The 23,147-nt window shown below is 37.4% G+C and overlaps 1 protein-coding gene across 7 annotated transcripts in view; it reads left to right on the forward strand.

The window, feature by feature from the left end:
- The window catches only part of LOC138160705 (olfactory receptor-like protein OLF3), a 650,404-nt gene that overhangs the window by 364,474 nt on the left and 262,783 nt on the right, over nucleotides 1–23,147 (forward strand). The gene's annotated exons all lie outside the window — the stretch shown is intronic.

Consider the following 23,147-nt stretch of genomic DNA (forward strand, 5'->3'; position numbering starts at 1 on the left):
AGTTTTTTGTTTTTCAACAGCTCTTAAAATACTTGAAAACAACTGTTTGTTGTTTTTTCCCCTTTAAGTCCTCTCTTCTGGAGGCTAAACACTCTCACTTCTTTTAGCTAATCTTCATATTGGATGATTTTGAGGCCTTCCCACCTCTGACACTAACTTGTTAGCATTATTTGTGTTATCTTGATTAAGATTACTTATCCTTCCTCTGACATTTCCTCATCTGTATATAAAATGAGGGGGCTGTACTAGAGATCTCTGAGATCTTTTCCTGTTCTAAATCTATGATCCTGTTAGCCTTTGCCATTCTGCTTCTTCTCCACTGAATATTTTCTAGCTTATTAATGTTTTTCCTAAAACATGACACCCAGAACTGAATACAATCCTTGAGATGTTATCTGACCATTATGGACTCTTGTCCCTAGATCTGGACACTGTGCTTCTCAATACAGTTCAAAACTGCATGAGCTTTTTGGCCATCATATCACACTGGTGAGTTGTATTGGGTCTGTAAGCCACTAAAAATCCCATATATTTTTCAGGCTAATTGTTATCTAGCCTTTCCTCCCACTATCTTATACTTTAGAAATTGATTTTTTGAACAATTTATCCCTATTAAATTCCTTTTTACTTGATTCTGTCCAGTCTTCTAGACTTATCTTTTTAAATCCTGGTGGTTACTCACTTTTAAAAGTATGTCTTCTTTTATATCATCTGTCAATTTAATAAGCCCACTAGTCCTATATCCTAGTCATTGACAAAAATATAAATAGAATGATGCAAAATTGACTACCTCTGAAGCTGACATTGAATTATGAAAAACTATTCATTGGGTCCATCCATTCTGTCAGCTCCATATCACCCAGCTGAAAAATATCTTTCCCATATCTTTTGTCTTTCCCCTAAAAATAGCATGAGACCCTTTGCCAAATGCTATGTTAAAATTTAAGAAAACTATGCATAACATTTCTCATTTATTAGTCTAATAATCCTGTCAAGAAAGCAAATGAAGTTAGTCTATAATAAATTGTAAAGGTTCTTTTTGTAGTTAGTGGCAATTGGATAGGGGGTCATCTATTCTTAGAGGATGGCTAAGGAATGAATGGTGAACTGGATGATATTTGAGCTGTATTATCCTACATAAACATATTTTGTACTTTTGAAAAAGGTAGAAAATAGACAAGTAATTCCTTGCCTTTTGCTCATTCAGGAATACATTACCTAAGACAAGGAATCATGGAATTTGGTGCCAAACAACGAGTCTTGCAACGTGTCTATCTTTTAGAATTGAAACTAAACACATCAGCTACATTTTGGATTGTTTTTCTTTTGTTCACTTGTGTCTGACTTTACATGACTTAATGAACTTTGTCTGTAGGTTTTACTTGGCAAAGATACTTGATTAGTTTGCTGTTTTCTTTTCCAGTGTGGCACCATTTTATAGATGAGGAACTGAGGCAAATGGGGTTGACTTGCTCAGGGTCACATAGCTAGTAAGTGTCTGAGGCCATATTTGAACTAAGTTCTTCCTAATTACAGGTCTGGTGCCCTATCTACTGCATCACCTAGCTGCCCAGACATTTTGGATTAGGAGACATCATGTTCACAGCAATAAAACTCATTGGGGTTCTCTGTTCATAAATGCCTGGATCCTGAGGTTCTCCCTATTGATTGAATAATAGTGGAACTAAGGTTGAGGTACTGAGATGCTTAATGAATTTTTGAGATGAGTAGATTTGAATTGAGTTGTAGGGCCCTCTTCATACTGTAATAATTTATTTATTCTGCAATAAGAGGGATACTCTAGCCAGGCCCTATCCTTTTTTTTTTATAGATGCATTTTTTTTTGCTTTTTGGAAGGCAGTTGGGGTTAAGTGACTTGCCCAAGGGCACACGACTAGTTTTTTGTGTTAAGTGTCTGAGGCTAGATTTGAACTCAGGTCCTCCAGACTCCAGGGACGGTACTCTATTCACTGCGCCACCTATCCACCCCACCAAGCCCTATCCTTACCTGGCATCATAATAAACTATAAATTTCTTTGGCACAGGGATCCTATTTTCTGATTTCTTTCAAGAAGAATCTATGCCCCTAAAGTACTCTGTCAGTGGTTTATAGATTGTTTGACTAGTCTTGTCTGGTTCAGGGGAGAAACCTGAAGAGACATTCTGTCCAACCAGTGATGAAAGGGCAGTGGGAACTATTAGGGAAGCTCCCTCTGCTCTTAGTTGGGTCAATATCTCATCCTTTCTTCTCTTTCATCCATCTTTTCCTTTCATTCAGTATCTCACCTGGTCTCAGCAGCTAACCTTGGTCAGCAGACTGGTTCTCACAGGAGAGGCAGCATTTCTTCCAGGGCAGTTCTCAAAGTAGATGTCTTCTTCAGTTTCTGAAGTTTTTTTTTCGTGTTTTTGTGTCATTTGTGATAGGTAACTTCTCCAGGATTGAATCCCTTGAGGGCAATTACTCTGTCCTGATGCCTTCTTTCTCTTTTTCCCTTCTATTCTTCCTCAAGAGTTACTTCTCTGCACTAGTAGCTTCCCCTCCTCCAAATTCTCTGTGGAATAAACAAGTTGAAAACATTTTATCTAAACTTTTAATTGCGCTCCAGATTCCCAGCCCAACCATCATCTTTCTCTGTCTCTTTTTCCCCTAATGGCATTGTCTCTTTAGGGGCCCTTTGAGCATTATGGAAAGAGAAAATTCTTGTCCTTATTAATCTACCTGGGAGTGGGTGATGGCAGGGGGTAGGGGAAAGGAGACTTGGTCTCTACATCTGGTTTGTCCTCTATATGACAAGACCTGGAAGAAAGTTCTTATGGTCATACTCATGTGCCATAACCATGGAACTGGTGGTGGAGAAGGCAGGGCATATAATTATAATTCTTAACTATTGGGCCTCTGAATTTTATAATAGCAACAACAACAATGACAGCTAGAATTCGTAGAGCCCTTTCAGATTTGTCAAGTGCTTCGCACTGATATGTTATCTTATTTGGAGCTACAGGACCAAGATTTGAATACTGACTTTGCAATTATTAGCTGTACGAGTAGGGAAAAGTTATGCCATTCTTTTTTTTTTTTTAAAGCAATCAGGGCTAAGTAACTTGCTCAAGGTTACATGGCCAGTTATTATTTCTGGGTGTGGTGCTGAGTATCTGAGCCCGGATTTGATCCAGGTCATCCCGACACTGGAGCCGGTACTCTTACTCACTGAGCCACCTGGCCACCCCTAAGCAATTGGGGTTAAGTAACTTGCTCAAGGTTACAGGTGTTTCTGGGTGGGTGCTAAGTGTCTGAGCCCGGGATTCGATCTCCAAGTCTTCTCAACACTGGAGCCGGTACTCTTACTTGCTGTGCTACCTGGCCGCCCCAAGTTATGCCATTCTTCTAGGTCTGTTAACTTATCTGTAAAATGTAGGGGTGGCCTAGAAGACCCATGTGCTTTCCTTATATTTCTTAGTTCTATGAACCAGTTAAAAATGTTAAGAATAGAAGGGACCTTTATAGTCATCTGAAGAAGAATATAAAGTAGGGAAGATTTTGACAGCCTGAAATTGCCCTCAATTCATACTTTTTTTTTTTTGAGTATAAGAAGACATATTTTTTGGTTTATTTTTTGTTTTCACCCTTCATTTTCACAAAATTTTGAGTAACAAATTTTCTCCCTGTCTTTCTTCTACCCCCACCTCAAAATAGCAAGCCTACTGAAAACCCCTTCCTCCAATCTACTCTCTCTTATATCCTCCCCCACCTCCCCCCCCCCCCGACTTTCTAGTAGGGCAAGATGGATTTCATTTTTTTTTTCATTTTTCAAATGCTTTATTAACTTCTGATTAACATTCCTCATTTCCACCAGATTTTGAGTTACACATTTTCTTCCCAAATTTCCCCTACCCACTGCCCCAAAATAGTGGTTCCACAGTATATCCCCTCCTCCAAAAAGCTCTCTCCCATATCTTCTCTCATACCCGCTTTGACTTTTCCAGTAGGGCATGGTGGATCTCTATGCCCCAGTGCCTCTATATCTTATTCCCCAATTACATGTAAAATAGTATTATTAATATATATATATATATATATATATATATATATATATTTAAACATTTGATTTTAAAACTTTGATTTCCAGATTCATTCCCTTCCTCCCTCGTCACCCACCCTTACTGGGAAGATAAGCAGTTCAGTATAGGTTATACATGTGTAGCTTATGCAAAACATTAACATAGTTGATATATTGTAAAAGACTGACTATATTTCCCTCCTTCCTATCCCACCTCCCACTAGTTCTATTCTCTACTTTGATTGTGTCCCTTTTAAAATGTGAGTGCTTCCAACTTCCCTTACTCCCTGCCCTCCATTTCATCATCCTCCCCTCATCCCCTTTCCCCCTACTCTCCTGTAGGGTGATATACCCTATCCCTATTTAGTGTGTATTTCATTCCCTCCCTGAGCCAAATTCAATGACAATAAGGTTGACTCATTTCTTTTTGCCTTCCTATTCTTCCCCTCCATTGATACCATTTTCCCTTGCCTCTTCTATATGAGATAGTCTCCCCATCTCCTCTAATTATATTGCTCTCTCAGTCTTAATTTCACTTTTTAAGTATCATCCCTTCCTATTAAATTGATCTTGTGCTCTCTATCTATGTCTACCTGAAACATATATACACACATTCACATATGTATTCATACACCCATATACCCTCTGATATAGACATATATATATATATGTATATATATCCATAGGTTAAAACATATATCCAAGCAGGTTAAAACAAGAGCAAATACCCCTTAGACTGGTTGCTTGGTCCCCCTACACTCTTCAGGCCAGTAGCTGAAGCTGCCATGTGGCAGTGATGGCTGCACCACAGCCCTCAGCGGCTTATCACCCCGGGGGCAAAAGCCAAGGCACTCTCAACTACTGGGTCCCAAAGTCCATACTGCACTGACCTCTCACTTTGTCCTTCACATCTATTTGTTGATAAATCTGGAAATGACTACAGCTGCTAGAAACGACCACCACAGGTCAGGTCTGCCCTGGGGCTAAAACCTCAGCATGCAGCTGGACTCAGCTCCCAGAGCACTGCACTGGATGATTCCTGCCCATCTGCTGGGCTGTCCTCAGCGGGAGGTTAGCTTCTCTGTGTCATTTTGTGGGTTCAGTAGCTCCAAAGTTTCTTCAAAGTCCCGTTTTACATGAATTGGGGAAGGTGGAAGGCAGGAGCCATGTGGAGGACTTGCTTCTACTTTGCCAACTTGACTCTGCCTCCCTCAATTCATACTTCTTGAAAAGATGGAAGAATGAAGTATAGGAGAGCATGTTTTCCCTCACTATACCAAGGTTCTAGCCCAAACTTCAGGCTTATAGAGAGTTATTTAACACAGTGAATAGAATTCTAGACTTGCAGTCAAGGAGAAGGGGACTCAAGTCTTGCCTTACACTTACTAGTTGTCCGTTCCTTTGACAAGTCAATGAACATTTGCAATCCTCATTTCCTTCATCTATAAAATGGAGACAACAATATCACTTTGTTATAGAGTTATCTTGAGGACCAAATGAGATAACATATCTGTAAAAAGCACTTCACAGAAATTACAATGCACTAAAAATGCTGGCTATCACCATCTTCATTATCATTATTTTGTTAGAGTATTCAGAGGTCAAAGGGATAAGAATTATAGATATGTTCTCTACCTTTTCTATCTCTTCCCCATTTCCATGGTTATTGTACATGAGTATGAGTGTAAGAGCTTTCTTCCAGACCCTGTCTTATAGAGGACAACACAGCCATAGAGGCCCAGTTTTCTCTTCTTTTCCACTAATATTTACCATCACCCACTCATAGGTGGAGTAACAGGAACAATAAGTTTCTCTTTCCTTGATGCTCAAAGGTCTCCTAAGCATTCCAGGATTACAAATATTTCTTTAGGCACTAGCCTGATTTTGGCTGCTTTTTGAGGTGAAAATGGCTGCTGGCTTCTCCAAGTCTTTTTAGAGTTTCCTGAACAGACAGGGATTGGATTAAATGAAGTTTGAGATTCTATCTAGCTCTGAGATTCTAGAACTCCTTTATATAATACTTTTGTGTTTATAAAGCACTTTTCATATATTGTCCCAATTGATCATCAGGAAACCTCATGAGGGACGTGCTATTGTTATCCTCTTTTTATGGATGATGTAATTGAGACTGATAGAGATTGGAAGATTTGTCTGCATCACATGACTAGTAAGCATCTTAGCAAGGATTTGAACTCATGTTTTCTAGACTCCAAGTCTAGGATGCTATCCACAACTCCCTACGTCACTCAGATGGAGATCTTTATTGGTTCTCCCCTTCCACAGAACTCTGATCCTAATCCTTATGTACCCTACTTTTTTCTTTTTTACTATATTTTTTTCTATCTAGATACTTGGGTTCCCCCAAGACATGATATACCTGATACTGTATGGAGTGTTCAAGGACGACTAACACGTCCTGTCTGAGGGCTTGCTGAACTCTTTTCAAGGCTGCTCATCCACTTTTGGTTTCTACCTAGCACTCAACTTTCACCTGTGCTTCCAAGAAGCTGTAGCATACATTCCAATACAGCTGTAGCCACATGCTGTCAGTCATCTCAGTAGACAGGCTAAACCAGATTCACAATAACTGAGGAGCCTCAAACACATTGGTTAATTGGCAGGGGAGTTGTCTTCCCCAAGTATTTGAAGACTTACCCTGGAAGAATGGGCAGATGAAAACAATTTCTTCCAATGACCATAAAGGTGGTTGAAACAAGTGCTGTAGAGTATGTTGAACTTAAACATTGAAAAAAAGCTAAGGTCATACACTGCATCCTGGGCCATTGCCAGTCACCCTGACTTTTATTTCACCACTGGACTTTGATGATTTTACCCTTCTTAAATCCAATTCAAAGGTGAGTTACAACATCATCCCATGATGTCATTGGTTTTCTTTGAAAATGGAGGACAAATGACAGAACAACCTGATACTAGCTTAAACAGGATAATCCTTAGTCAATTCTCTGTTTCACATTTTCTCTGGTTAGAAAGTCAACATTGCTACAATCCATTTTCCACCTTAAATGAGAAGTTTTTAATTTCATGCACATACCTCAGTCAATGGTTGTCTACTTTCTGCCCAACCTAAGGCTAGCAGAAGGCAAAATTTTTTCCCCCTTGAACTTTTGTCTCTTCTTGTGGGATCCACATTGGGTGGTCCTATAGATAAAATGTTGGACTTGGGATCAGGAAGTCCTGAGTTCAATTTCTGTTTCAGACTCTTTGTAGCTCTGTGATGCTAGTCAGTCACTTAACCTTTCTTTGCTCAGCAGCCACACATTGTAAGTCATCTCAGTAGAAAGGCTAAACCAGATCGACAATAACTGAGGGGCCTCAAACACATTGGTGAATTGGGGAAGAGGAGGGGTTGTCTTCCCCAAGTATTTGAAGACTTACCCTGGAAGAATGGGCAGATGAGAACAATTTCTTCCAATGACCATGAAGGTGGTTGAAGCAATCATCAAAACAGAAATAAAAATGGCATGCACCCCCAGGGTTAACATAAAGATAAAATGATATGATATTTGTAAAGTGCTTTTGAAACCTTAAAACATTATATAATTAGGGGTGGCCAGGTGGCTCAGCAAGTAAGAGCACCGGCCCCAGTGTCAGGATGACCTGGGATCGAATCCGGGCTCTGACACTTAGCACCACACCCAGAAATAACTGGCTGTGTAACCTTGAGCAAGTTACTTAACCCTGATTGCTCATAAAAAAATTATATAATTGCTATTTATTACTGTTACTATCATTCCTTAAAGCTATATCCTTTTCTTTTTACAAACACTTCTGAAAATTTGATTTCATGATGAAGAAAACTCAGATCTATTGGTTCTGAAGACTAAGACTATAGCTCTAGCTTTATCAAGTCTTTCACATTTTTCTGTCTCAGGTTCCACACCTGTATTATGGAGATAATTGTGCCTAGTAACCTATCACATTTCTTTACAATAATGAAATCATATATTTAAAATGCTTTCAATGCTTTAAGTAAAGGTGCCATTTAAGGTATTATTATGAGCAAATAAGAAGGCAATTTCTCCTCTACATTCGCTCTCAACCTGTTTCAGAATCCCAATAATCCTCTACTTTGTCCCTTTACTATATAGATAGGCAATTATAACTTGTTTTTGCCTCTTTGCATATTGCTACATACTCTTCTTTTTGTGTTGCCTTGTTAGTTTTCACCCCTCATTTCTCTCATCCTTTGTCCTTTCAATTCCATCCATCAGAACAAAGGTAACAAGTGGTATTGCCATTTCCACAGCTGCTTTCTTATACACTCTTTTAGGAATTATATGAGAATTACTTGTAAGCTCCTTTTTAAAAGTCCCCTCTAAACTTGCTCATTAGTTTTAATGAATTTCCAGCAAAACTGATAGATGTTCTTTATTGTTCAAATACTTTCTTGAATGGAATCTGATTATGTCCCAACAACCTATATTTGCTCAACTGTTGAATACAGGTTTGAATAATTAAAGGAAGTAGAAAAGGATATCAAAATAAGTCATATCAGAAGAAAGAATGGAGTCAGAACCTGAGCCTGAGTCTTGGGCAAGTTATGTAATCTCTCTGGGTATTAGTTTCTTATTTTTAAATCAGGATATTGGGATAAATGATTTCTAGAAACACTTCCAGCACTTAACCTATGATTGTATAAAGCTATGTAAACTTGAGTCAAATAATTTAATTTCTTTGTACCCCTCATTTTCCTTATTTGTAAGATGAGGGAATTGGACTAGATGATGTCTGAGGTTCTTTATAGCTTTAAATTTCTATAGGTGAACACGAGAAATTTTAGGTCACCTCTTAACTCTTAAAGTACTTTTCAGTGGGAGAAATAGCATTACGAAAAGCAAGAAAGAGAAGACATCAACAAAATCTAGTAATAATAATAAAAAAAGAGCTAATGGTGTAATTGTGACTTTTGTCACCAGAAGGGGCTCAGGAGCTATAGTGACTCTACCTCCCTTATACCACAGTTGTCTCTGTTGTTCTGAGAGTGAGTAATAGCAACATGACTGCTGCAATAGAGAAACTATGATGACTTGTCACTTTGGGGATGAGTGAATCTGAGACTAGGAAAAATGAGATCCTAGAAAAAGTTGGGGTAGTGTCCTACCTGAGGTACATTAGAATTTAGAAGAACTTGGAAGGGGATATAATTTGGGGGGATCAAAACCTTAAAAATCTAAGGAGATATATAAATTGGTGTCTTTTTTTTCTCTCAGTAAATTTCCCTGTAGCATTCTGAAGCACTATAAATAATTCTAATAATTTTAAGGTTACCTCCATTTGAATGCTTGCCTTCTTATCCTAGGCACATTAATTTTGCTTGTTTGCTTTAAGTTTCACATAATAATAGTTATCCATTTTATTTTTTGTAATTGACTCTATGCTTTGGTTAAATTATACCTCCTACCCATAGTTATATGGTCTGCTTCTCTTGTAATATATTATGTAATGACATAATCTTTTATATTAAGGTCATGAATCCTTTTAGACTGCATCATAGAATATGGTATAAAGCATTGATCTAAGCCTACTTTCTGTAAGACTGCTTCCTGGCTTCTCAACTTTAGAGAAAATAGTTATTTCCTAAGTACTTTATGTTTTCTGGTTTATCAAACACTGAATTTTTTAGTTTCATAGTTTCTGGTTCTCACTTGTCTAGTCTGTTCCTTTTCTTTGCACATCTCTTAAAAAAATCAGTATCTGATGGTTTTGATGATTGCTACCTTACAATATATTCTAGTCTGAAATCTCTTCCCTTTTCATCTCTACCTTTTTTCATTTTTGCCTTCATATTCTAGAACTTTTATTTTTCCACATGTATTTTATTACTACTTTATCAAATTCTATAAAATACTCCTTTGATTATTTGATAGGTATGACATTAAAACCATAACTTGAAAATTTTTGCTATTTTTATTATTTTAATATGGCTTAGCCATTAGACTGACTATTCATACAGAAATTTCATTTGTTCTTTATTTCTTTAAGGAGCAGTTTGTAATTGAGTCTGCACTTAAGTAGATTGATCTAAATATACCTTATAAATTTTGTAGTTATTTGACATGGGATGTCCCTGTTATTTACTTTAGGATTTTGTTGTTATTATTAATAATAATAATATTGTTAATATTCTTATCATATAGAAATGCTGTTGATTTTTGAGAATTCTTTATGTAGCTGAAACTATTAATTATTTCAGTTTTGTCTGCTGATTAGGATTTTCTAAGTAAGTTCTCATATTAACAATTGGGTATAGTTTTATTTCTTCTTCACCTATCTTTAATCATTTATGTCTTTCTCTGCTTTATTGCTATTGTTATTATTTCCAAAATGAGTCAAATAATAGTGGGAAGAGTGGACATTCTTGTTTTCCTCCTGTATTTATTGGGAAGGCTTCTAGTATATACCCCTTGCATATGATTTTTAATTTTGGTTTTAGATAGATGCTTTCTATGATATTAAAAGGTCCCTCTATTGCAATACCTTATAAGTTTTTTTTTATAAAAGCCTAAATGAATATTGTACTTTGTCAAAGGCTTCAGTCAGGTGGTTTGGGATATTTTTGTTATTAATATATTTAATCATGTTGATTGTGATACTATTAACCTTTAAAAGAGAAGACAAAAGGAAGAAGACTACTATGCCACTAATTTAATAGGAGACAAAAAATCATCAATAATAAAAATAGTAGTTTATACATAGACATGGTTCACATTCTCCCACCAATGCACACAATGTTCATGGGGGAGGGTGATGACACATGGAAACCTAATAGTGAGACACATGAGTAAGGAAACTCTTGTGCTTGTGGCAACTTGCAGCTCTGGATGATAGGTTCAGATGCTGGGGGTCTCTTTTAAGGAATAGGTGGTAAAGTATAATAGAGTACTGTGCATGGTGTCAGAAAGCCTCAACTTCCTGAGTTCAAATCTGGCCTCTGACACTTACTAGCTTTGTGACTGAGTGAATCATTTAACTCTATTTTACTCACTTTCCTCATCTGCAAAATGAGCTAGAGACTTAGTGCTTAGTGCTAATTGGTGATTGTATTTGACCCATTTAATGAGAATATTGTTATTTAACAAGTAACTTTTTTCAAGAATAGTTCTATTCTTATTCTAGTTTACATCAATGATGGTGACCCAGCTCAAATATCAGCAACTTTATCAAAGAGAATGCATGTTTCCAGACTTATAATAACTCATACATTGCTCTGAGTTTGGTCACATAGTCTGAAATTTCAGGTGGTTAGACTCTACTAATTTATTTTGTATTAATTAATGCAGCAAATTTTTCTTTACTTAGAATCTCATATGTGTCACATGGGGCATTTGACCCTAGCACCGTGTTTTGGATGGCCAGGATTTAGAACATAATTTTACTGTTTTATAAATGATTATTGAGCTTCATCATTGGTATAGTAAGTCAACTAGTATTTATTTATTACCTACTATATACCAGGTGTACTGTGCTAAGCATTGATACCCCAGGGGGCAAAAAAAAAAACACTGGTGTTAGAGTCAGAGGACCTAGGGTTTGTTTTTGTTTTTGTTTTTTTTGGTTTTGCTTTTTGGAAGGGGGAAGGCAGGGCAGTTGGGGTTAAGTGACTTGCCCAAGGTCCCATGGCTAGTAAGTGTTAAGTGTCTGAGGTCAGATTTGAACTCATGTCTTCCTGACTCCAGGGCGGGTACTTTATTCACTGTACCACCTAGCTGCCCCAGAGGACCTAGGTTTGAATTATGCCTCTGATGTTTAGTACCTGGGTGATCTTTTTCAAGTCAATTAAACTTTATGGGCCTTAGATTACTCATCTATCAAATAAATAGGTTGGACTAGCTGGCTTCTCAGGTCCCTCTAGGTTTTTGATCCTCTGACATGGGAAATAGACATTCTTCTTTCTTTTAGTCTAACCTGTGTTCATTGAAACACCAAACAGTTTTGATTCCATGGAGCTCTACAGTTTCCTGGGGCTTGTTGAATCATCATAATGCCATACAGAAGCAGTATCATTCCCAGGGAATCCCTTTTCCACCTGACCTGTGCTCTGGATTTCCTCCAATAAAATGATGAATGACTTTGATAAACCTTGATTTCCCCTTTTAAATCCTTGTTTGATATTCATTAGCAGGTCATTGACCAAGTTACTTATGTTATTCCATCTAAGGAATCCTGAATAAATTTAGTGTTTGGTTAGGAGACACCTTGTTGAAAATGGCCAAGATGCTGCAGGAATACTACTGTCTCTGAAGAATTAAAGATGAGTATCACCCACAGGGCAGTGCAATATGGAGAAATTCTTCTTCTCTGAAGAATCAACATTGAACTCTGAGAAAGTAAAGGACATCACTTTGGCACTGTATGACAGGAAGAGAAGATAGGCTAATCATATGGTGATAGGAAGGGGCAACAGGAAGGGAATTAGAGTATTCTACTGATACCTTCATGATATGAAAAGTGAAGAAGGCCTTCAGAAGACGGAGTGGATGAACTTTTGGGAGAAAATGGAAAAAAAATGACATGGGATGGGGAAGCATGGATGCATAACAATCTGCATCATTGGTGGGAACTCCTAATGCATGAAATAACTTATATATTTGAGTTTATGCTTCTGGAGGTTTTGCCTCAATGACATGCTGTTGATCCTTTGTTGCAGTTATTTGGAAGCATGACCCCTTGGTCAGCAATAAAATATTGTCCTAGAATCACATTTTTCCTTTGGGGAAATAAACCATTCTTTGTTACAAATGACTTTATAATGATGCAGTTTCCTACAGTACCCTAGCATGAAAAGTGAGATTTGCCTGTTTGTGCTTTTTAAAAATACATTTTATTGATGCTTTTTTTTAACACTAAATAGTACACATTAGTTTTATACATTTTATGCCATAGTATACATAGTCATTTCTAGAATGCAACCAATCTCCTAAACCCATCCTGTAATGAACCCCTCCTTGTCACAGAGAAAAATAGTTAAGTAAAAATAAGCAGTGAACTAACCATATATGACAATATATGTGATTTGCTACCCCAATAGTTTCCTTGCTTTTCTGCCAAGAGAAATAAGTATTTTTCTTCAATTCACACTTCATTATGCTCTCTCACAGAGACTCTGTTGTATCTTTAATAAAGAGGGAAATTCATAGTGGAAAGAGAGAGTTAGATGCATCTGGGAAAACTTGTGTGAGGCACTGAAAGAGAAATAACAATGTTTTTCCAGAAGAGGCTTGGAGCATTAATTGCTATGAAGAAAGAGTCTATGAGATACTATAGATAACTGCCATGGAAAAATGAATCTGTGTAGGATTTGGAGAGTTAACTGTAATCTCTGGAAAAATCTAAAGTTACTTGAAGGGAAGTGAGTTTAATTGATGTTTTGGAGGAAGAGAATTGAAGTGTATTTTCGTTCCTGATGAGAACTGAACTGAGTTAACTTTTTTTTGTGGGAAAAAAACAAAAGAAAAAAAAAACAAAGTTCTGTGAAGAAGACATTCTGAGGAGAATTCCTGAGAAACTTTAACTCAGCTTCCTGGGAGTACTGAGGTGTCAGACTGCTTTCAGTATTTTGGAGGAGTTCATGGTTGCAGCTGTTTGTGGGAAGTGATGCTGGCTGTGACTTTCCTCAAAGCCAATGTATTGTGTAAAAGTTTATAGCCCATTATAGATTCCGTAGGTCCTTTTCTCAATTCTCATTTATCAGTAGAGTCCTCCAAAGCAAGGAAAGCTCTTGGTTCAAGGGATGCTTCTGGGAACTTACAGGAGACTTTTCAATGCTGTTAAGAGGCTTAAGGACCCATTCCAGTCTGTTTGCCTTAATAGCAATTGACAGTTATAGTTAGTACTTTATATCATTTATTGATCTAGTTATTAGCATCCCAGTATCATAGATCAGGACAGAGTGCTAGGGACCTCAGAGCCCTGGTATGTTCTTGTCCAAGCTACATTTGCATTGGTTGTGGCTGCTCCCTGGGGCTTCCAAAGACCCCGATATGATTTTATAACCATTCTGAACCTTTACTTGGTTAGCCTCTCCTACCATTTTGGTGCTCTTTATGGAGAGCTCTGCACATTTTCTGGCCCTTCTCTGGTTTGTTCTGAGGTTAAAGTTTTGTTTGATAAGATTGGTCCTGGCTTTGCTGGCAGTCCCCTATCTTATTGCCTGTGGGCTGCTGACTGACTTTATACGTAGTTCAGGATTTCAAGAAGTCACTGTAGTTTTTCACTGGATTTCTTGATGATTATTCAGTCTGGTACAAATTTTAGATTTTATGGTTGGGGAGTTGGGCAGCTTGCCTCAGTTCAGATACCAATGGTGGTCAGAAGTCACTTTTGTAGGAGTCATGAGCATCCCAGTCCAAGTACAGTTCTTGATGCCCTTTGGTGGGGTGATATAGTAATGTCAGAGAGTATGTATTCCTTTATCTATTTATTCATTCACCAGATATTATAAGGAGTGGACTGTGCTAAGTGTAACAGTAATGGAATTTAAAGATCCCCCTGTATTGGCTTGGTTTTTGGGTTGTGTTAAAACCTAGAGCTTGTGAATCTCACTTGTGGGATGGACTTGACGTGAAAAGAGAGGGCTGAACTGGTAGGAGGTGGTGCTGTGGATTTAGAGAAGGCCCAAGCAGAAAGAGACAGAAGAACTTTTGGAAGCATTATCAGGGAGGCAGAGAGAGAGAGAATTGCTGAGGTACAGTTTGAGTTGCCCAGGACTTTTGAGAGCTGCCACCCAGAGCTGCCAAGGACTGAAGAGACATGGCTGTGATGCCGGTATTTTGTCTGTCTGTTTTTGATGTTGTTTTGCCAGATTCATCCTCTGGTGAAGGACAGTGCTGTTGTTGCAGAGGTCCCGGAACATTGCTGTTGGTTCAGAAGCCCTGAAGAAGGGTTTTCTTATTGTTTGTTCCAGAAATCCTGGAAGAGGGTCTTGCTGATATTTTCAGGGGGTCCTAAGACTGTTCTGAAGACAGAGAGTAAATTGATGAGGACACTGGCAATGTATATTGTGACTTTGTTAAGCTTTGTCTCCCCAAGTACAGAGATTGCTGAGAGTTTGCCTTGGGTCAAGATGAAGAAAAGACCTCTCCTTGGGTATTGAATGCCGTGATGATATATTAACCTTGCTGTAGCTCAGGTGTAGATGGCCTTTGTGCTCTCCACTGCCCCTTTTGAGAAGGTGCTTGGCATTAACCGATGATAATTATAATTTCATATAATTATATAATAATACAGTTGTGATCCAGGGACGTGAAACTTGACTTTTTGTGCTCCTGTGATTGAACGTACTTCCCAGGGGTGGAGAAGTACTTGGAAATTATTGAATTACCTTGGTGAATGCTGTATTTTGATTTTCTCTGTTCTGTGAATGTTTTGACTTAATTTGTCACTGAATAAAATGGAGAGTTACTATACTGGTATTCTGAACCCCGGAAGTTGCCTTAGCTTGGTATTACACTAGGCTAATAGATACAAAGTTTATATAAAATGTAATCTCTGACCTTATGAAATTTAATTCTCTGGGGCAGGTAGGTGGCATAGTGGATAGAGTGCTGGGCCTAGAGTCAGGAAGACTAATTTTTGTGAGGTCAAATCTCTCTTCAGAAACTTACTAGCTGTGTGACCTTGGTCAAGTCACTTAACCCTATTTTCCTTGGTTTATTCATCTGTAAAATGAGAACAAAAGGGCAAAGCAATCCAATATCTTTGGCAAGGAAACCTCAAATAGCATTATGAAAAGTTGGACGTGACTAAAAAATGACTGAACAACAACAGCAACAATAAAATAAAAAAATTTTCTGATGAAAATGATATCACAACATTGTAGGATATAGAACTAGAAGGGATATTACTGATTATCTTGTCTTTTATCTAAACAAATATGAATAGCAACCTTTTCTTTCAAAGTCTACCTGGACTTCCTCCTTTCCCCCTTTTAACTCTCCCTTCCTTCCCCCATCATGGGAGCCTTTGCAAAATCTGTAAAACAGGACTTTTTTTTTTCCCACTGCAGCCTAAATAGTCAATCAATAGACAATTATTAAGTGCATATTTTGTGCCAGATACTGTATTAAGCTCTGGGATTGCAAAAAGAGGTAAAAAATAGAACCTAACTACTTTCAAGTAACTCAAAATCTAATTGAAATTTGTGCTCTCTGAGGGCCTTTAAATACCACAGTTCAAACATCTGTAGAGGAAATAGAAAGGTCCTTCTGTAGAACAAATCAGAAAATGCTTTGTTTAAAGTTAAAACTAGTTATCTAATAGCATATAATTTTTTAACATTTAATCCTTATGACAAGAAACCATTTTCAAGCTGGTATCTCATTGTCCTTTTAGTTCTATCTGTAACTTTAAAAAAATTGTGTTTTTTTTTTTTACTTGTTTTAGTTGTCATGTACATGTGGGATTTGAAAACACTCTTTAAATACCCCCTCCCAAACTCTCCTTGTCTTTATATTATATTTTATTCATCAGGTAGAAAATAAAAGCTTGTTGGAAGTTCTTTTAAAAAAATGTACATGGTTAAATGCATCTCAACAAGAAAGATTTTATTTTACTATAAATATGCGCAAATTTTAGTTTTATTTAGTTTAATCTTCTAATGAACAGATTCATAGGAGGCCAAATTTAAAGCCAGAAAGGACCTTTGAGGTCAACCTAGTCCTAGCTGCTCATTTTATAGATTAAGAAATGAGGCCCTGAGAAATAAAAGGATCTTTCTCTCCTTCTGCTGGTTTCCATGGTTATTGGATAGCTTCTGCCTAAAACAGCTGTGAAATCCTCTCTGAGAGCTTCAATCACTGTGGGTGTCTTCATGAGCAGCCTGCTGTCTGGCTTTCATAAAATTCTGAAGGTATGGAGCTCTGTCTGGTTCACAATTTGAAGGCAAAACGGCAAAGAGTGATCTAGAGACTAGAGATTTTTTGAGGGTTTTGGGGGAAAACTGTTTCTACAATGTTCTGTTTAACTCATTGTCTAACATGTAGCCTGGAATAGTCTAACATAATGTGAAAAAAAATGTGTAACTCAGGTTAATTATTAGATATGGTTTCTGCATTTCCATGGAGAACTGAGATACCCAGGGCTACTCCTTGGACTTTATTTGCATAGCACTCCTGTGCCTTCTGGGAGATAATATAAAGAGGCATTTGGGTCTATTTCTAAGGTCTTTACATTGAATTTAAACTCTGCCAAGAGGGAATGATGGATTCTCCTCTTGGGTAGTATGAACTCTCAGTCTAAGTTGAAGGGATATATCCTGAACTTTGGCATACAGGAAAATAAAACTCATAGCTATCTGGGAATAGCATCGTACAGGATTGCTTTCTTACTGAAACTCTAGAGGACAATGAGCCAGTGTGTGGAAAGAACTGTTTACTTAAGTTCTCAAAGAAAACTGCCCTGATGTTTTCATACCAGAGGGCAAAATAGAGGTTGAAAGAATCCACCGATCACCTCCTGAAAAAGATCCCAAAAAGAAAACTCCTAGGAATATTATAGCCAGGTTCCGGAATTCCCAGATTAAGGAGAGAATATTACAAGCAGCCAGGAAGAAACAATTTGAATAATGTGGAAACACAATCAGGATAACCCAGGATCTGGCGGCTTCTACACTGAGGGATGGAAGGGATTGGAATATGATATTCCGGAGGGCAAAGGAGCTGGGATTAAAACCAAGAGTCACCTACCCAGCAAAACTAAGTATCATGTTTCAGGGGAAAATATGGTCATTCAGTGGAATAGAGGACTTTCAAGCATTCTTGCTGAAAAAACCAGAGTTGAATAGAAAATTTGACATTCAGATACAAGAAGCAAGAGAAGCATGAGAAGGTAAACAGGGAAAAGGAATCATAAGGAACTTATCAAAGTTGAACTATTAACATTCCTACATGGAAAAACAATAATTGTAACTTATAAAACTTTTCTCAGTAGTTGAAGGGATTAGAAATATATATATATATATATATATATATACATATATATATGTCTATATATGAGGGTATATGGGCATATGAATACATATGTGAATGTGTGTATATATGTTTACAGATATACATAGATAGAGGGCACAGGACCAATTTAACAGGAAGGAATGATACTTAAAAGGTGAAATTAAGAAGTGAGAGGAATATAATGAGAGGAGATGGGGAGACAGATTGAGGTAAACTATCTCATACAGAAGAGGCAAGGGAAAATGGTTACAATGGAGGGGAAAAATAGGAAGGCAAAAGGGAATGGGTCAACCTTATTCCCATTGAATTTGGCTTGAGGAGGGAGTGAAATACACACTAAATAGGGTATCTTCCCCTCCAGGAGAATAGGGGGGGAAGGGGATGAGAGGGAGGATGATAGAAGGGAGGGTAGGCTGGCGGGGAGGGAAGTTGGAAGCACTCACTTTTGAAAATAGATGGGATCAAAGTAGAGAATAGAACAAGTGGGAGGTGGGATAGGAGGGAGGGAAATATAGTCAGTCTTTTACAATATATCTACTATGTTATTGTTTTGCATTAGCCACACATGTACAACCTATACTGAACTGCTTATCTTCCCAGTAAGGGTGGGTGACAAAGAAGGAAGGAAATTGAATGTTTTAAAATCAAATATTCAAATATATATATATGTGTATGTATATATGTTTGTATATATATTATTAATACCATCTTACATGTAATTGGGAAATAAGACATACAGGCACTGAGGCATAGAGATCCACTGGAAAAGTAGAAAGGGGTATGGGAGAAAATATGGGAGAGAGCAGATTGGAGGAGGGGATATCCTGTGGGAGTGCTATTTTGGGGCAGTGGGTAGGGGAAAAACGGGGAGAAAATTTGTAACTCAATTTGGCGGAAAAGAATGATGTAAATCAGAAGTTAATAAAGCATTAAAAAAAAGATAAAAAAAGAACTGTTTACTTAAAGATGTGTACGAAGCCATAGCTGCCCCCATAGGCCATTTCAGAACATTATTCAATACTGCTCTCTATTGGTTCTTAGAGAATATCAATGCTTGCGATGTCTACATGTGATAGTTTGAGGACATTGGATGTTATCCTAGTCAAACAATTATTCAACAAGTATCTATTAAGTTCCTGCTATATGTCAACCCCTCTTTTGGGAGCTAGAAATATGAGTATAAAGAATAATACAATGACCTCTATTCTCAAAGAGCATACAATTGTATCAGAATATGAGTGACTTCCAGAAAGTAAAAAAACAGACCATTCAGAGTAACCTGTAGATTTAAGTAGATTGGCAGTTGTTGGTGGAAGTGGCCAACCAGTTACTTATAAGGAGTAAATGAAATGCTCAGTCATGAGAATTTATTTGAGAAGGTGGTAAGTCTATAATATTGAGAGCTTTGCAAGGACAGCAGAGAGGCTTTAGGCAAGGAAAGACACTAGGAATGATTTAAGGAACTTACAGTATGGTGTTGGGCAAAGGAAAAATTTGTAAATTGGAAGTCTACATCTTGTACTCCACTTCAACGCCATATTTCACTCCCTCTACCCTACAAAAAAGGGTACTCTCTGCACCCTCCCCTTTATCCTACTGCTTTATAAACCTTTGCTCTCTTGCTACCTATGTTTCTGGGTCTGGACCTTGCTATTTTTCACTGAGCCTTGGAATCAATCTCCAAGTTTTTGATACTTCATTATTCTTTGGCCTTCTGGATTTAAGGAGATCACCTCTCAGTTTTCTTCCAACTCAAGGAATGGTTGATAGAAGTTGGGACTTGGAGTCAAGAAGACACAAGTTCATATTCTTTTAACACTTGCTAGTTTTGAGACCATAAGCATACTATTTCCTGAATTTCAATTTCCTCATCTATAAAATGGGGATCAGAATACTGATAGCTCCTATCTCATATAGGTCTTCCATGGCTCACATGAGACACTGTATGTGAAGTACCTGGCTAATCTTAAACCACTATATGAATGTCAGTTCTGCCTTTGTGGTTTCATTGTAATTGCTCTTTAAGCAGAAGATTTGGGCATGGCTGAACCCTGAGTTACACTGGCAATTGTTGTTTTGAATTTTTTCCTCCATGTCTTTGCGCTTTGAGCTTAATAGATCACACATGATAACCTTGTCCAACCATGGTCACAGTCCTTACTCCCAGAATTCATTCTCTCTGGGCATTTTGCCATAGTGTCATGTACAATCATTCTTCTTTTTTTTTAACTTTTGATCTATCTTTTGGTGAATTCCTTGGGTTTGATGCTGAGAGCTTGGGCCAGGTAACTTCTCTCAGGCTCCTCTCTGCTTCACTTGGAGTCAGTTAGTTGCTATGGTGAGGGACAGGGGAAGGACTACTTCAACAGGCTCTCATATGGAGAGAAGTTTGCCTTGTGCTCCACAGAGGGGGCGTCAGTATTTGAAAGGAGATATTTGTTTTTTCTCTTCATATCTCTTCAGGGGGTCTGTGAACTCAGATGCGAAAAATTACGTTTATTTTCACTTACCTTTGGATTTATTTGTAATGCTACATGATTTATTTTATACAATGAAAAACATTGTTTGTTTTTTTTCCTGAGAAAGGGCCCGTAGGCTTGACCAAATTGCAAAATGGATCCATGACATAAAAATAGGTTGAGTACATACTAACCCCTTAACAAAATTTGTATTTCTGTGGCACAGTTGATATCAAGTATTTCAAGGCAATAAAGTAGATTAATCTATAATATAGAATTAATAACTTAGAGGACCAAATCCTCCCAAGAGTATTTGCATTTAGATTGATAAAATTTTCATTACAAATTAATCTCTAATTGTTGTGATTTCAAACAGTGGGACTAAGTGAAAAAAAACTTCTGGCAGCTTGGAAGCAATATTTCTGGGCAATGAGGACTTTCTGGTGTTCTACTAGAGAACCAGACAGACCTGGATAACTGTCACCCTATCTAGGAAGATTGAAAGTCTTTAGAAGACTTCAGAAAATATTCTGGCTCTTCTCAAACTCTATAGTATTAAGAAAATGCCAAGGGCGATTTACATTTGGAATAATACATTTTTTGTTATAGATCAAACTTTAATTGGTGGGAATTCAGGCAATGTGATTCCCTTCTGATCCCAGACACATTCTAATCTCAATGACCAAAAATTACTTGCTCCCTTCCCAGGTCTAATTCTTTGGTTCTCTTAATTGTTGGGCTGTGAAGATAGTGAGTGACTCTTGGACACAGGTCTCTGCCTCTCCACAGTGTTGCCAAAGCCTTGAGAAATTAAGATCTGACCCTGGGAAAGTCAGAAATCCTGATCGAAGTTGTCTCTGAAAAATCAGCTGAGTTGCTCCTTTCTGGGAGGGGGGCTTCAGAGGAGGATGGCTGTGGCAGAGCTGACACCTCCCTAAACTACTATCTAGAATTGATTCATAGAATCTCAGAATTGGAAGGGAGCTCAGAAGACATTTAGTCTACCCCATCTATTTGTAGGGATTACTTTCACCCCAAAAAAATAACCCACCTGCACCTCATCATCCTCTACAATATCCATTTAAGTCCTTCCATCTGATCATAACTCAAAATTATTAAAGGGGATATCATAGCCTTTTCTTGGGAAGGGGGACTGAACCTCCTTATTTCACCCAGGTTGCAAATCAAGAGACCATTTAAAGACCCAATACGACTACTCATAAGTACAGAAGCTTTAACCTTCTCTCTTTCCAATCTGGGCTACTCTTCACCTCCATAGGTGACCTGTTTCCCCTCATTCCATGAGATCTTGGTTCTGGCTTAAGCATGAGCACTATTTTGGCATAGCCCTATTGCACCTCAAAGCTACCGAGTTCAAGTGATCAACGAGCGTCAGCCTCCTTATAAGTAGGGCTTACACCACTGTACTCACCTACCCATTTCTTAAGAAAAAAAAGAAAAAATGAAATCACCCTGAAACATATATGCTTTAAAATTCTTTTTATTGTTTCACTAAAATTCTAACACATCTAGCATTTCTTTATTGTTGTAACTTCTTGAACAAGCATGCCTCTGCTCTGATACATAGGCTGTGAAAGTGAGAATACCTGAGTGAATGAATTAATTTCTTTATCCTTCATATTTATCACTATTAGAATACCATCCCAGGGCAGGAGTTCATGGAAATTTGTTTTGGTAAATATTATTTACTATAGTTCATCAAATGGAAGTTCACATCTATATCTATATATGTATAAATGTATGCATGTATCTATGTATGCATATATGTATGTATACATATATATGTGTGTGGTTTCAGTAAGGCTGAGTGAAGGTAGAGATTATCCATTTTTTTGTCTTTGGATGCCTAGCATCTAGCACTGTGTCTTGAATGTAGTAGGTGCTTGTTGAACTCATTTCTTCATTATTTTTTTTGTTTCCATTTTTTTTCTCCATTCCACTTCCTCCTAAATACAGTTTTCAGATTAATCTTCTAAAAGCAACACTTTGTACACAACAGGACCCTAATTTTAAAATTAAAAACTTTCAATACCCCCCAGTTCCTATAGAATAAAACTCAAACTTTTCATTGTAGCTTTAAAAGACCTCTACAAATTGTCAAATTGAACTAAATCTGCGTATTTGGCAATGCAATTGCTATATAACTTGGATAGTGTGAATAGCACTGGTTCTGGAGTCAGTAATACTGGGCTCAAATCCCAGTCTACCTTGTGACCTTAAGCAAATTATTTTTAAAATTAATTTATTTTAAACTTAAATACAAAATAAGAAATAAAACATTGCAATGTGCATAGCAGAACATAAAAGATACAGCAATAAATGTCCATTTCAAGAAAGCCTACATAATAAACAGTGCAGTTTTCTGAACTGTCCATCTTTTCTTTACTCCCTTATAAGTTTTCTTTTGTTCTCTGCTGTGTTCTCTGTACTTTTTACTTTGTTCTTTTTTCCTCTTTTCCTCCCCACTGTCCCAAGAAGGCTACAATTAAACACACACACACATGCTTAATTGTATGTATTATTTTATATGTGTATATATGTGCATGCATGTATATATATATACACATACATACACTTACATATCCATATACTTAGATATCTATAGTCATACTCATATATAGACATATACATTCATATGCATC

The sequence above is a fragment of the Petaurus breviceps genome, unplaced genomic scaffold, assembly GCF_028583685.1.
Source record: "Petaurus breviceps papuanus isolate PSGF00001 unplaced genomic scaffold, PetGlider_PUasm1.0 181, whole genome shotgun sequence".
Lineage (NCBI taxonomy): Eukaryota > Metazoa > Chordata > Mammalia > Diprotodontia > Petauridae > Petaurus > Petaurus breviceps.